The sequence below is a fragment of the Sturnira hondurensis genome, unplaced genomic scaffold (assembly GCF_014824575.4).
Source record: "Sturnira hondurensis isolate 20B ecotype Veracruz unplaced genomic scaffold, ASM1482457v3 Scaffold0013378, whole genome shotgun sequence".
NCBI lineage: Eukaryota > Metazoa > Chordata > Mammalia > Chiroptera > Phyllostomidae > Sturnira > Sturnira hondurensis.
In genome coordinates, this window is record NW_028086009.1 from 519,851 (window position 1) to 537,196 (window position 17,346).

Genomic DNA, 17,346 nt, shown 5'->3' on the forward strand with positions numbered 1-17,346 from the left:
TTTATATAGTCCTCTGCAATTTCCCTCAACATCATTTACTAAATATAACATAATATACTCTTTCCTTTAGGCCACCATTTCAAGAGACACCTTCCCCCAATCTGGGAATTTCTCAAATAAATCACCCCATTTGGACTTTCTTCCCTCAATATATTTAGTGCTGGGAACACATTGGTGAAGGTTATAAAAGCAAAAATTCTACTTTGAAATGTCAACGTATTTGGAGTGTAGGTTTAAGGTGCAGAATGACTCCTAAGGGTAAAGTCAATCACCTCTTTGGTCTGTTGAGTCTCCAGGACTATTTCACAAATGTTTTTGTTAAAAATAATAACCCTACCCTCCTCCCTGCCCCCAAGAAAAAGCAGTGCCAAGCACTCTCTCCCTTCATGTGGTATTGGAAGAAAATTCAATCCATTCATTTTTGTCTTACTTAAACTCAGATCATTACAAGTTTTAGGAACTTCTTGTCCTATAGCCAAGACCCTTGGCTATCTGTATAAATATAAATCAATATGAAAGAATGAAAACTTGTTTAAAACTCAGTTCCTGACATTTGTAACAAGGTTATGTTGTGAAACTAGCATCTCCGAATTTCTACTTGCTTTCTGCCTAGGGCAGGGGTTAGCCCACAGCCTGTTTTGTATAGCTTATGAACTAAGAACGGTTTTAATATTTTAAAGGGTTGTAAAAAACACTTAAATTGAAAACCACACCAAGAATTATATATAAGACCGAATGTATATGGCCTGCAAGCCTGAAATATTTACTACCTGGCCCTTCACAGAGAAAAATATGGTACCCCTGATCTAGATAAGTAGACATTTCTCCACTGTTTAGGTCCTTATCAAATGTCTAAACAAAGCTAACATCTATCTTTCTTTCCTTAGACAAATTATAGTGTAACAAATCATAAAATGGAAGAAAGCTGTTTCATATCTGATTTTGAGATATATTTTGGATATTGCCTTAATTTGGGTTCACCCAGAAGCAGACGACAAGACAAAGATTCACATGCAAGAGGTTTATTTTAATATGTGATCCCAGGAAACACTGGGGGATGTGTGGAGAGAGACTGGACAGGGAACAGCCAATGCAGGATATAGCATGAGAGTTTCCTGCCATGGGTAAATAAAGTTTGAACCTTCAAGAGAGTGGCAGCTGGTATGGGACAGGCCTCTCAGAGCTATTCCACATGTGAGGGAGGGAGGAGATAGAGGAGAACACTGACACACCAAATCCCATCAAGCTTGGCTGAGGGCTGCTTCCAGGCACAAGAAATTCTGGAACTTCCAGCTAGAGGACATACCAGCAGAGTAGCCTCCAGTAATCAGAGGAGCCTCAGGCAATGATACGTAAATGCTAGTGGTTTGAAGAGATATGAGTGGACACTGAGCACATTTGCTACATTCTATTCCTTGCAACATTCCACATTTTAAATGAATTTCATATTGCCACTACTTCTCCAAGATGGTCACAATTTTTTCCAGCTTTACTGAGATATAATTGACATACAACATTAAGTTTAAGGCGAACAATGTGGTGATTTGGTACATTTATATTGCAAAATGATCACTACCATAGATTTAGCTAACTCCTCCATCTAATTTCTAAATTAAAATTCACAACAAGAGAGTTAGGGGAAGAAACTAAAGTCTGTACTTCCACAAATGATACTTTAATCTCTCTCCTCTACCACCCACAGTAGAGCCTCCTCCCCCGAGCCAGCGTTTTCTTGGTCTAGATTGCTTTCATCCCCTAGAGTCTAAATTCCTGGTAAATACATCCTTGCCAGGCTGTGGTCACTAGGATTGCTTGCCCATTCACAAGGATGGCCTTAAAAACACCTAGAAGCAACCCAGTGGGTCTCCGGAGTTCCAGACCTACTTTGCTGTTCACATTACATAACAGCAATCTTATCTCTGCCCAATAATCAGGGCCATCTATGCTTGGCAGTGCAGTATAGAATAGTACAGTATAGTATATACACGGGGTTGGGCAAAAGTAGGTTAGAATTCAACCACCTCAGGAGAAAGTGGGGCTAACCCAAGCAGATCACTGAAATTCAGGTTTGCTTACTCATTTTTAGACTACAAGAATGTGTAGATAATATAGGCCGGCAATTTGAGAACTTACAAGATTGGACCTAAGTACACTGTGCCAGTATGACATTCTTTTGAAGCTCTTGTAATAATCATAATCTCCATATCTTTTTCCATATGAATAACTGTAAACCTACTTTTCCCCACCCCTATGGTATAGTACAGTATAGTGTAGTATAGGAGACTTATTATAGCATGACTCATTTCTTGGCCTCCTTGGCAACATGCATGAGTAATCCACAATGTCCAGGCTGCTATTATGGTCTTGGAACTAGTGAAACCATTAGTGAATCCCCTCAGGAGAAATGTGCCCCACCTACTCTCACTGCAAACCAGAAACTCTAGTTTAGTAGAGACTGAATTTGTGGGGATGGGAAGCACAAATTTGCCACATACATCACTGGCAATGACAGTAGGGGAATCATTCCTACTTCCACATCCTGTTTCCGGACTCGTGTTCTCTAGTTATCACAGATGCAATACCATACACTGGACATCAGTTCAAAATACATATTATACTATGAAAGATAGCAGCCCGACACCAAAGGGTGTATTCACCAAGCTATCTCCTTAGCTATGTTTTAAGAGGCCATGACAAAAATTTTACCAGGTAGCATCTCCTGAATGTGGTGGTATACTTTAAGGCCAGTGGATCCCATAATGGTCATGTGCTCATTTTTACATCTCCTCCCCTGAAACAATGGGTTGCTTGATGCAAGGTGGTGCAAGATCCTATCAAATCAGAGAGTAAGCACCTAGTCACTCTGGAGTTACAGGCAGACAGGCCAACCAAGCCATGTAGCAGGGAAGGTGATACGGTCTGAATGTTTTGTGTCCCCCCAAAATTCACTTGTTGAAATCCTAACCTTCAAAAGTGATGGTTACTAGTAGTTTGGGCCTCATGACTTAAGAGTCATGAGGATCAATCCCTCATAAATAGAATTGATGAGCTCATGAGCCTCTTCCACCGTGTGAGGACAAAGCAAGAAGGTGCCAGCTGTGAACTACAAAGACAGTTCTCATTCAACCATGCTGACATCCTGAACTCAAATTTCAAACCTACAGAATTGGGAGCAACAAATTTCTATTGATTATAACTTACCCAATCTGTGGTATTTCATTAGAGCAACCCAAACAGACTAATCAGCAGACAAATGCCTACCTAGAATACATACTAACACAAGGAAGAATGATTTTTATCAACTCTGGATGACAGGATGAAAGGATCCAATGTAATCAACTCGCCAGAAAAGAGCTAATTGATTTCCCCAAAGAATGGTACCAAAATGAGAACTCAGCATTGGTCTTTACTGCTGACATTTTGGACAGTCTGCAGCAGCAGTTGGATCAGCCTTGGGAAAACGGAGTTCACGTTGTGAGCCTCCATCTCTACTACCAAGGCTACTTTAGTCCCTAGTCCATTGTACAAGTACTGGTGGCCAAGAAGACAAAATGGTGCTGACCTCTACTGGATGAGTCATCTATTCACCTTGGTTGTTCAGTGCCACTTCTGCTGTGGATGCTCTCTGGTGGACATCGGTGTGAGACATGAAGATGTGCCCACTCACAGAGGGCTACCCACATGCCCCTTTTCTACATCTCTTTGTCCCCAGTCTTCAAATCTTGTTTTTTCTAGACTTCTAACTAATCTACAAACCCCACCCACCATTTCTCAGGAATTTATGTATATCTTTGCTTCAGGCTACTTTTTCCTTCCCACCAAGTTGATGGTCAGCTATACTGCTCAAAGCTCTGTCCACTGAGAGAATTTTCCCTCCCCACTATTTTCCAGGGTCACTTGAGTGTGACTATAGTGCAGCAACATCCCATACTGAAGCAACTCATTTGTGACCCAGGCCTGAATACTTTCTCCATCAGTTGATCACTGTGAGCCCCCTGAAGCCATAGGCATGAGCTAAAAAAGAGACAGCAATACAACAGGGATAAATGACATGGGAATTTGGGCCACCTGTTCATTCAGCTGTGTACTTGGGACATGCACAGGCCCAATTCTGAGTATATAATTTCCATCATACAATAGATTGCTGCTGTGTTCTTCTAACTTCATTACTTAATAGGTCCGACAATATCCAACTCATCACAAGCAGCTCCAATACATAATTACTAAATGTCCTGTATGAGGCTGTAGAACATGCCAGGAACTGCATCTCAAACAATGACTACTTATCTGCTGCAGATGGCATGGGCTTTGCTCCAGGGGTCCATGCTGTGAAGCTTCTATTGGGGCTTACCAGAGACCCTGTCATAGATACTTCTAATAATTTGGGATCTGCTGAATCATATGGTCCAATCAGCGGCATTGAACATGTATTGAGAAATGATATCCCTGTAGAGACCTCTCTTTCTTTGTACCCCATTCAAAACCAGTATCCTTATGAGTTACATAGTAAGTGAGGTTGAAACAACATTTCCAAAAGTGGTCTGTGCTGTCTCTAAAATTTGCATAACAAGTTTATGCTTATCTTTTAGAGGTAGGAGGTACACCCAGTGATTTTGGTAGTCTTTATTCCCATGTGTCTGGCCACAGCATCCAGAATACTTGCCACTTCCTGCTTCCCAAGTCCTTCCTATTAGCATGATACTCAAATAATAAAACAAATAAAGTACTATGATATTAAAATGCCAGCAATAATATTCCCCCAATTTTAATACAAACTGGGGGAAGGAGTAGAGTTCAAAAATTAAATTTCTATGGAAGTTAAAGCCACAAGTAAAATTTTGAGCTATATTATCTTTGCCTTGCAAATTAAAAATTCCCAGAGACTTAAGCTCAAATTCATTCTCCCCAATTTCCTCTTCTGGTCAGTTGGGTGTCAGGGGAGGTCTCCATGCCTGGGAGGGGTCAGGAGCCCTTCGACAGCAACAGCACTACGGTCTCCAATTGGAATAGATGTGGCCTCTTCAAGGCCTCCAAAGTTTACTTAGTTGAAGGCTAAGTCTTTATTGTGCATGGATTCTCATATTTTTAAGATTGTATTTATTTATTTTCAGAGAGAGCAGAAGGGAGGGAGAAAGAAATGGAAAGAAAGATTGATGTGAGAAATATCCATCAATTGTCTCTCATGCACACCCCCACCAGGGACCAAATTCTCAATCCAGGCATGTGCCCTGACTGGGAGTTGAACCAGCGACCCTTTGTTTTGTCCAACAATGCCCAACCAGCTGAGCAATAGCAGTCAGGGTGTGTGCTTGGATTTGTAAGTTCAATTACTTAGGGCATGCGCTGGCCTTGAAACTGACCACATTTAGGAAACAAGCCAAATTACCTCCAGTAATTTGCCCAACAGCATACAGCTACCTAGTCAGGAGTAGCACCAGAATGCAAATCATAGGCAGGGTGCCCAAGAGCCTATACTCCTAGCCACCACACATTCCTCACTAGTTTTAGTCCTGCCAAGATACCAGTTACTGATTGCCAGCTGTTTAGAATATGTGATCTATGAGCTTACACAGATTTGGATTTAAATTCATCAAAAGGTTAATTTTAGCACTATATATTTGACACTATATATTCAACCATATCTTAAGGGGAAAGACATTGTCTTTTCCCTCAGAGAATAATGCAGTTTTCTTTGAGAAGCAGCAACTACTGCCACCAGATGTTATTTGAGGAAGCTTTCTCTTCCATATGATACATTTAAAGCCTCCTAATTTTCATTTCCTGTTTGAGGCCCCAGATTCTGACACTCCAGGACTGGATTAAGTATAGGATCTATCTAGTGACATAGCATGTACACTGTCTCTGAGTAGTCAGTTTCAGTGTTGTATCACACTGGCTTTTTAAAAAATCTGACTCTTTATAAAAAAATTCTTAGACCTAAGAAACAAATTCCTAGGTAATATTTTTCCTTTACTTGGAATTAACTAACGTATAGTCAACTTGGAACAAAATGATAGTCACTGACTTTGGAGCTTGAATGCAAACCACCTGAACCTAACTGTAGCCTTATCGCATTGTTCTTCTCAGCCTTAATTCAGAATAAAATTCTAAGAAGCCAGTCTGGTGCTAGCTATCTAGATATGAGCACTGAGAGTTTGAAGCCAGCTTCTTTGGTATTCTCAGCATATACTAAACTCCACTGATTTTTGCTTTACAAACAGTAAATACTGTTCTGCTTCCAATGCCTAAAAGGTCTGAATTTAGAAAGATGCTTCTCTATGTACACTCATATTGATCTCAGTTATACCAGTACAGCTTATATTCAAGACATATTCTGTACCCTAAGGCCATCAAGCTCACTAAAAATATCCCCACACATGGTCAGCTGCTTAGAAGAGTGACATGTATACTTCAGGAAGCTCACTACTAAAAAGAAAAGGCTGAGCTATGCATGTCCAATTTCTCTTTCTAAAAGCATCATCTGAATAAACCAGCTTTTTCCACCCTACCAAGTGTGAGGGGGGTAGAGACAGTCCCATAGGGTTCAAAAGAGGGGAGATTCCTCCACATGGAAGAAAAGTCTATGATTAGAAAATAAGCATTTTCTCCTAAAAAAAAAACTAGAACGTGTCCTGAAAAAAATAGTGGAAAAGACATTTTTTCTGTTGCTTGAAGACTTAAAGACCATGACATTAAAAAAGAGCCCCTGTGCTCAGAGAAAACAAGAGGAAAAAACACATGGATTGGGTTAGCATCTAAGGGAAGCAACAGCACGTGGTTTCTAAATCACACTCCCACACACACTCCACCCCCAACAGCTGTTATAAATTCAAACAGAATTTTAAGGTAGCGAAGGGAATGAAAAGAAGAAAAACAATTGGGTCTCCCTTCTTTATTCAAAGTAGGCAAGCCCTAGAATCCAGAAGTGATCAAGTATAGCTTCTGCAGATAAATCGTAAGATGACTTTTGTGATCAAACATATTTCATCAGCACATGAAAATTGCCAGGTTCCTTGTCCTTCCATTTCCCTCTTTTGTTGCATGAAAAAAAAAAAACAAAAACAAAAACATAGTATTAATGCCTTCTCTATATACCTTACAAGGTTAAGTGATACTCGAAATAAAGAAGGGCTTTGTAAATTGCAGAATATGGGTGTCCACCAATATTTCTCTCCCATTCAAGGAATGAGTTTTGGTTCTTCATCAGCTGCTTGAAGGTTGAGTGGCCCCTGAGTTTCAGGTTGTTCTCACCCATCTGCCTGACCCAGCAAGAATTTCCAGTGTATTTCTAAATACAAAGACTTTTGACCATGGTGATTCTGTGTGTGGATCCTAAACCAGATTTTTTCTAATATTCTGTCTCTTTTCTTCCTTTACTTGAGGCAAATTTAAGGTTGGATTATTTGTTTGGGTGGCTTCTTGGCACTGTACTGCTCTTTACTTTCTCAGTCTCATGGTTCCATCTTAATCTTTTAATTTGTCCCCTTCCTTCAAGGATAAAGGCAACAAAAGTAAAAAGGTGATCACAACTTACTGAGCATTTACTAGATGAAAGCCACTGCATTAAACACTATATAAATTACCACATCTAATTCTTGCAATAGTTCTAAGAAAGGCAAATTTCTATTTATAGAAAAGTAAGATAAGTTATCAATAATTAGTGAATTGCATATACCTAAAATGTTCTACCAATGTTTACAGTAGAACTACAGAGACATGGCAAAGAGTAACTGGTACTCACGGTATCCTTTCTTAATCCCAGGTAGAAACTCATTAGCTTATACACTAAGTCTATGTGGCCATCTGACTTGCTTTCTTATTTGGACTAGTAATGACATCTCATTGAATCCTTGTATTGAGTCCACATTATAGCAATTATCCTCCTCACATTATACAAGGGAAAATGCTATTTTAAAAGCTGGTTGTTGTTTAAGCCAATTGTTCTTAAAAGACAGGAGAATTCTTCTTGAGAAAAAAAATAGTCTCTTGTGGGGGGATTGTGTTTATGAAGTGTATAGCTATATCTTAGTTTAGATGACAAATGAGGAAAAGGAAAAAAACTGTTTTGTTCTTTATTGTCTTTGCTTAAAACTTTCCATTAAAGGAGAAAATCCTAGACCTTGGAGATCATTTAGGATAATCCTTTAATTTTATATACAAGGAAACTGGGAACTAGAGGTAGATATTAGGGTGACTTTCCCAGATTTACGCAGCTCCTGAATGACAGGGATCCTTTAGTTACACCAAAATCTCTCATCCAAAACTGTCTCAGTGTACTGCAGTAAGTCATTCAGGGGAAACAAGGAAAAGAAAATAAGTTCCCTGACTCCCAGGGCCTCAAACATGAGTAAATCAAGAATTCATATGGCTACAATTAGAAGTATAGTAAAATATGTGCCATCTCACAAAAAGTAAATACTACTATGTGTTTCTAAAGTAAGAAGTTCAGTTTCATCGTATACACAGATGTTATGTCGACAAAGATGTATTTAAGACTAAAAGATTAGATAGATGTATTTTTATGTTATTTTTAAGTGCAAACAACAGAAAACCTGACTCAAACTGACTTAAATAACCAGGAAATTTACCCATTCATCAACAAAACCCAGAAGTAAAGCAGGCTTCTCAGTTGGTTAGCTGAGTCACTCAATGATATCTTCTGCTTAATATTTCTATTCCACAGCTCTCACTATCACTTTCTTTCTAAGTCTGGTTCCCCTTATGACCATAATATGATTTTAGCAACAACTGGGGTGATACACTTTCTAGTTCACAGTGGAAAATAAGTACCTCTGCTCCAGTCATGAGTCAAAATTATTTCTTTTCCTTCTCATTAGTCCAATGAGGTCACGTTGTGCCCACTCTAGTCAACTTCAGCCTTGGTACTTGAACCAATTACTATTCATCCCATCCCTAATCTATTACCATATATACATTTCTACTTGCTATACAACAGGCTGAATAGGATGTTGGGGAGTCGACAACAATACTACTTCAATAATATTTCACACAAAAAGGGAGGAGGTAAGACAATTCTAGAAGAAGAGAAAGCAAGAATAAAGGCATAGAGGCAGAGAAGCTCCAAGTGTGAGTGTCTGAGTCTGCCTAGAGCCTAAAATATACACAGTTTGATGTAAAAGAGAATGGGAAAACAGTAATAATGATAAGTTTGATCTGCACTACTTTGTTAGTTGACTGGGGAATCATCAAAAAATGTTAACAATGATCAGAAAATTACTTTAGAAAGATACATCTTGAACCCATTTCCATATGGTTTGGAGTGAAAAGAGATCAGTTAGGTAACTAATGTATTATCCCAGATTATATGTACTAAACTTGATGGGGGTTATGGGAGGGAAAAATAACAATAATAGAAACATGGAGGAGGTAGAGTCTAGGGGACTTTCTGAGTGATTGGTTATAAATAGAAAATAAAGGCAAAGTTGAAAATAACTCAGAATCTGAGAAGACAGGAGTGGGAGTTGGTTGGAAGGTGTTGAGGAGAGAGATAATGAGTTCAGTTTCAAAATACTAAAGGCAGCTATGTGGAGACTTCCAGCAAGCAGTTAGAATTCAGGTCTGAGAGTTGGGAGAGAGGTGAGAATTAAATCAATGGGAGGTTGCCAAGGGAGAGTAACTGAGTAGAGGGAGGTGAGAAGGGACCAAATAAAAAACCTCAGGTGGCATCTGTATCCTATGAACAAGACAGAGAATCGGAAAGATAACCTGAGTTAACAGGAACTAGCAGCAAGCATTCTAAGATAAGGCTGTGAGGTAAGGCATGTGATATGCTGTGCAGTTAACAACAATGAAGAGTGAGAAAAGCCTGTCCTATGAGGTGATCTGAAGATATCTAATGGCATTTAAGAGAAATTTTTTAACAGAAAGATAATGGCAAAATGAAAGGGTACATTAGTTTGGTGGTTAGAAAAGTCTGATGCTCTCTCTTATGGGTTCTGTTACAACTTGTAGCACTCTCATCTGTGTCTTCATTTGCATATCTCACACTCACCCCTGAATTTCTCAAGAGCTGTGACCATGACTTGTCCATCTTTGGGTTCCCAGTTTGTAACTCACAGCTGGTGATCCAGGCTTGCAAGGAAATGGGAAGCAAAGGGAGTAGACATTACATTACATGGAGCAGACAAAAGAAGAGGGCTAGTGCAGATAAAAACTGAACATGCAAGTGAGTATAAAAATAGCATACAGGTAGAAGTGTTAATCTTGGCAAGACAGAACACACTCAGAGGAAAATTCTGAGGTAAGAAGGGGGAGTCCTCTGGGTAGTCTCAGTTCTCTACGTGTGTAAAGTGGGTAAGAAGTGCGACTGGAAGGAAGCCAGGAAAATGAGGTAGTGCTGTCCAGATATGTCAGAACTGTCATGGATCCCCATCCATGATCAGCTAGACCTGCTGGACATTTCTCTGTCTTTTAAACTTTTCTCTGTTACACTTGTATTGCTCTTTTCTGAGTCACCTGTAATCCTTCCAGTACTCCTGACACCCAAACTCATGTTAACCTTCCATAGCAGGAGTCTGTGGGTTAGGGATCCAGGCCCTTCACCTTGTACAATAGCATTTAGATTTCCACTTTGACAAAAACAGTGGCTTTTCATCATGGTTATGGCCTGAATTGTGTTCTCTGAAATCCATAGGTTGACGCACTAACCCTCCCTCAATCTGATTGTATTTGGAGATGGAACACTGGAAGGCAATTAGGGATAAATAAGGTCACAAGAGGAGTCCCAATCTGATGGGATTAGTGTCCTTCTGAGAGGAGTAGGATGTATGAGAGAGCTATCTCATCCTCTCCCCACACCCTGACAGAGGAAAGACCATGTGAGGACACACAGAGAAGAGTGCTCTCACTGAAAACTGAATTGCCCAGCACCTTGACTCCTACCATCCAGAATTATGAGAAAATAAATTTATGTTGTTAAAACAACCCAGTCTGTGGTGATTTGTTATGGTAACCTGAGCCAACTAATACAATCACCAATAAACTGCTGCATTTCTTCACCAGTCCCAGGAAATGCCCCACATCAGAAATGCTCAGGCCTGAGTTCTATTCCCAGGCACTGACCCCGAGGCATGGATCTATAACTCAAACTCTCGGTGCTTCAGGTGCAGCATCTAAAGAATGAGAACACTGAACTAAACCATTTCAAAGGCCCTAACTCTTCTCATTTATAAATCCAAGAAGCAATTTCAATGTTGGAAAACACTGTCAAGCCCCTAAATGTAAACAACATTATCTTCATTACTATAGACAGATTTTCAGGAAAACTGGCCTAAAGGAAATTTTAAATAGTCTTGCAGTGCAAAGATTCTGATATTTGATAATGCTGGTGGCAACTTCCAAGAAGGTATAGGCAAGAAAACTCTGGCAGGGAAAAAGCGTCATTCAGGGAAAACACCATCAATTTTTAGAAAGTGAATTTCAGCCTTCTTCTCCCCTTTCCTTTGTAAACATGATTAGGCTATACTTCACTCGAGTTTACAGTAATGATACCTTACAGTCAGCACTGTGCAATCTGAAGAGTGCACTTGAAAGTCCTTTACCAGCTTGTAGAACATAGTCCTTTCCTAACGGGTGCACCGCCAGGCCCCCTCTACTTTACCCCTCCTGCATGGTTAGTTAACTAGCCAGAATTCTTTTTATGGCAGGGAGCTCTAAGAAGCATTATTGCCACTGACACTAAAGTGAGCATGATTCTGGAAAAGGAGAGAAAAGAGCATTGACTTCCCATTGACTGAAGGTCTAAGGTGTGCCAGATGTAATACTTCATATTTGTACCTGAGTTGACTCATTCTAATTTCTCACAAATAACCATTAAATATACTATAAGAAAGGCTGACCTAATCCTAGTTGCCCCCCATTATCAGAATTTTGATGTTTATATTAATTTTGACCCAATAACCAATGTGAATGAGTCAAATGAAACAACCACCATTTTGTAAGCAGCAAACAAAATAACAGTGAGCAAAATGGCAGCACTTTACGTCAGGAGTCAGGGCAGCCAGGGTTCCAGACTAGCCCCTGTCTGCTAGAGATAAGGAGCAGGGAGGCTTTGAAGTTAGCCGGAGATCCCAGGGTAGAAAAGATACTAAATGCAAATTTTGATGACCGCAAAACTGTTCCAAGAGTCAATTCTATATGTTTAGTTCTGGATTTTCCCCAAATTCACATACTCTGTCCTCTCTGGGCACTCATTCTTTCTCAGATGTTTCATGTCACCCAGACTTGTGAGTTAAGTTGACAGATAGTGAGTATAAAAATGTTACCCACATTTGTATACAACTTCCAAGTCTTCAAAGTATTTTCAAGTGTTTTATCTCATTTCACTCACATGAGTATGTAAATGATAACTACTGTCCCATTTTACAGATGAGAAAAATGAAGCACAGAAAAACTTAATGATTTGATCTAAATCATGAACCCATAAAACAGTAATAATTTTAAAAGGAATAAAAATTATAAACCAATGATATTTTAAGCAAATTTTTATTAAAGTTTAACATATATACAGAAAAAAAGAAATCCTAAAGCATAGAGGCTTCAAGAATTTTCAAAAAATAAGCACATTAGTGTAGTCAGAATAATGATTAAGCAACAGAATATTACCAGCACTTCAGAACCCTCCCTCATTCCCCTTCCAATCATTTTTAGGAATCAATACTAAGAAAATGTTCAGGAAAAGAGATTGTGACTTAAATAACTTTTCAATAAAAACCTCAGATTATAATACAGTGAAAAATTGGAACAATTCTAAATACTGTGCTCTTGAAGAATGGTTAAATAAATCACAGTATACTTATACACCAGAATAATATTCACATTTGGACTCCAATTAAAATATAAAAAGTAAAATGAGTTTACTCCTCACTCTATCTAGAAAAAATAGATAAGCTTCCAAAGCATAGTTTTCAGAACTTGTCAAAGAGCTGAAAATAGAAAAAGTTAAATGAACTAAATTTCAGAAAGTGACAGCCTTTTCTATAAGAGAAGAGACATAGAGCTGCTTTCATCTTTGGCAGAGAGACAGGAGAAAGAGGAAGCCATCTTAAATGGGGGTGAGGAGACACAAGCTCCATTTTTAACAAACTTTTAATGGCTGCACATGAGCTACCATAAAAATTAAAATTCTGATGAAAGCAATCCTCAGAGTGAGTCCACACCCACCTACCACTCTTTTCTACCAGCCTTCTCAAAGTCAAAGGTTTACGACACTAACCATGGAAGTCAAGTAAACATAGCTGAGAGAAAGTCCACGAGAAGCATGCACATGGGATATTTCTCAAGTCCCAAGGCAGTAACCTAGTAAAAGCTAGGGATAGGCAAGAGAGCTGACAAATACTTGAAGATACTCCAGGTGTCAATCCAAACCTTCACCTGGTACACCAAAGCTATCCCCATACAGCTAGAACAGGAGAAAGAGAGAGCTCTCCCAGAGTTCAGAACACCAGGAATGAGATCAAAGAGCAAAGAGAAATATGCAAAAAATCGGACATCCAGACAGTAAAGCAGAGAAATCAAGCACAGTTTAGAAATCTGGTGACTATCTTCTAAAGCAGAGCAAAATCTCTAGATTCTCACAGATACTCAGGTCTCAAGGTCTAACGATGAGAAAATCCTAACCCTGTCCTCAAAAATTTTGAAGCCAACAGAAAACAATTTAACTCAAATTGCAACAAAGCCCAGGCCCTGTACAACTGGAGTAGATTGATTCAGCTTCCCATACAAGAAGTCTGATAGAAAAAGGACTTGTCCTTTTCTGGGGGGTTAATATTATTTAATTCAGTCTCTACTGTTCTTTTGCCCACAATATGTAGCATATAATCAAATGTTATAATACACATAAACTTCTCATCACATCTAGGGCATACAGGTTGGAATGGAAGATTTAAAAAGGGAACTTTGAGAAAAAGAGTTGTTTTGGATAGACTGCTTTTTCTTATGAAGAAAGCAATCCTGCATGGTCCACATTCTCCCCCATTTTCAGAAGTGGGTAGAAGAGAGTGTTGCATCCTAGCTTTATGAGAGTGTTCACCAAAAAAATTACACAGAGGAATTTTTTACAGATAAAGGCTGGTGGGCTATAATTCCAACTACTCTCATCCTCTGCTTCCAGCAGAGAACAGAGGTGGAAGATTACCTGCTCCTACCTAAAGGGAAAGGGGTCCTGCAACTTAGAGACATGGTGAACCTTCTCCTGATACCTGTCTGGAAACTCCAAAGGGCCAGCAATGGGTTGCCTAGTTTCTATATTGGAAGTAAAGAGAAGGAGTGGTTAGGCATCCTGTACTCCTAGGGCAGAAGACGCTGGAGCATTTCCATGAAAGATGCAGAGACTTGTTTGAAATAATTGCTCTAGCAACTCTGTCATTGTTACTAGCTCAGACTATTGCATGAGGAGTTGGCTTCCTTTAAAGAAACTGAACTCTGTGTCAGTTTGATTTGGGGTATAATGTATATCATCAGCACAACTGAATACTATTTCCAATAGCCTCCTTTGGGTTATGGTAAACAGGCTGAGTTGCCCATTAGTGGCATTTGCTAAAATCACCAGAAAAAACTCAGCTGAGACAGAGGAGAGTAACAACCATTGTTGGGATTCTTCTTTTTCTCAACATGTCTTTAGACCCTGCTTTTTCTGAGACTCAGTGCTAAATAGTTTGGGGCACATAGGTGGATAGTTTTTAACAAGCAATAAAATGCATGTTCCTAGGTAATTATTACCATGAAGTAGATACCAAGTTCTCCGGTTATTTAGGAAAAGAAGAGCTAATTTGCTGAGGCTATTTTTGAAGTATGATGCTTGGAGAGAGGGAGAGGAATGCAAAGAAAATCAGGAAGGCTTAGTCGAAAAGTTGGTATTTGACCTAAATTAAAATGCTAATAGATTACAACGTTGCAGTAAGCAAGGGGAAGAATATTCCTAGCAGAGAGTAGAGGGAGGCAATATGGTCCTAAAAACAGAGTTAGCTATGAGATCAAACATATCAAACTTCAAATAACTACACTACAACTTTATTATGTGTAACTTCAAAAAATTATCTTGCTCCTCTCAATCTCATTAGTAACATGGCAGTAATAGACCTGCTGTAGCCTAAATATTTGTGTAGCCCTAATATGCACACGTGACATCCTAATGCCAATATAATAATACTTAGAAGTGGGGCCTTTGGGGGTGGTTCCATCATTAATGGAATCAATGCCTTCATAAAAGAGGCTCCAGAGAGCTTCCTAACCACCCGCCCCCCCACGATTACTGAGGACACAGTGAGAAGTCTGTGAGCTTGACCATTCTAGCAACCCAATGCTGGACTTCTAGCCTCCAGAACTATAAGAAATAAATTTCTGTTGTTTATAAGCTAGCCAGACTAGATGTTTTACTATAGCTGCCCACATAGACTAAGATAAGCCCTAATTCTTTTGATGGGCACTTAAGCAACCACTAATGGTAGTTGTGGGTGCTGGTAGCCCTAAATAAAGTCAAGGTTATGGAGAAATGCAGAGGTGCATAAAAGGTACCATAAATAATGACAAATAGTAGCAGGGAAAGGAAATGGAAAAAAAGTTTTATCCATATCATGGAACACATTGAAGAACTGGTGAGACAGAGTATGGGGACTTACTTGCTAAAAAATGAAGATATTTGGATAAATAAAATTATAAATGAAGAAAATTACACTGTATAACACAGAAATACAAAGGATTATAAGAGACTGCTATAAAAAATATGCCAACAAACTGGACAACCTAGAAGAAATGGATCAATTCCTAGAAAAATACAACCTACCAAAATTGAATCAGGAAGACATAAAAAATATGAACAGACCAACAACAAGTAAGGAGACTGACACAGTGATTAAAGATCTTTCAACAAAAAAAAGCTCAGGATCAAATGGTTTTACAGGTGAATTCTACTGAACATTTATAGAGTGAATGCCAATTTTCTCAAACTCTTCCAAAAAATCAAAACACCATTTGGAGGAAACACACCAAATTTTGTTTTATGAGGCAAAAATTACTCTGTTATAAAAGCAAGATAAGGGCACTATAAGAGACGATCACCACAGGCCAATATGCCTGATAAATACAGGTACAAAATACCTCAACAAAATATCAGCGAACCAAATTCAACAGGACATTAAAAGGATATTAAAAGGATCATACACCATGATCAGTGGGACTAATTCCTATGACGCAAGGATGGTTCACATTCACAAATCAATAAATGTGATATATCACATTAATAGAATGAGAGATAAAAATTATAATATCACCTCAGTAGATGCAGATATAAATCATTTGACAAAATTAAATATCCATTCATGATTTTTGAAAGCTCTGAAAAATTAGGTATGGAATAAATATACTTCAACATAATAATGGCTGTATATAAAAAACCGACAACCTACATCATACTCAATGGTGAAATGCTGAAAGCTCTTTTTCTAAGCTCAAGGAAAAAGACAAGGGTGCTTATGCTGACCATTTCTATTGAACATAGTAATGGAAGGCTTAGCCAGAGCAATCAGGCAAAAAACAGAAATGAAAGGCACCTAAACAAGACACAAAGAATTAAAATTGTCTCTGTTTGTAGAAAACATGATCATATATGTAGAAAATCCTAAATACTCCACCAGCTTGCCTGTAGCTGCGGCGCAGCCTCAACCTCCCCAAACTGGGCGAGTTTGGGTACGTGGTGGAGACTTTTAATTTCAGATCTTAGAGCCTGCTTTCCTTCAGCTACTTCTCTCCATACCCCCTTCTTCACCACAGCTGAAGTGGTTAACTGGTTCTCCAGGAAGCTCAGCCAAGCCGTGTTCCTCACCAGGTGGCAAAGGCTGGACCAAAGGCCTGGAGAAACTGGGAGTGTCTGAAGTGTTTCCTGTTTTTCTAAGCCTCAAGCGCCAGCCTCTGAGGATGTGAGGATGTTAAGAGCCAGGGAAGTACAAACACCAGAACAATTTCTGAAGGATCTTCTTGGAGCCATCAACAATCTTGCTATTGAAGATGGCGACAGTGTAGCATGGAGGGAACCCAGCTTCCGTGCACCTGGTAGAATATCCAGGCAGATCTACTGAAGAATAGCATAATCAACCAACAATTCCCCAACATTTATGAAAATAAGACACCAGGGATTGTGAAAGAGGAACCAGACAGCTACACATCTGCGAGGACTCCAGAAGGCGAGTGAGGACAAAAGGGGCTGCGCCCCCAGCGGGCGACCTCCACCGAAAAGAGTACCTGGAAGCAGAGAACACCAAGATACCTACAGGAGAACTCACCACTGAATTTCACAGGCATCCTACCACAGAAGTTCACACCACAAACCCA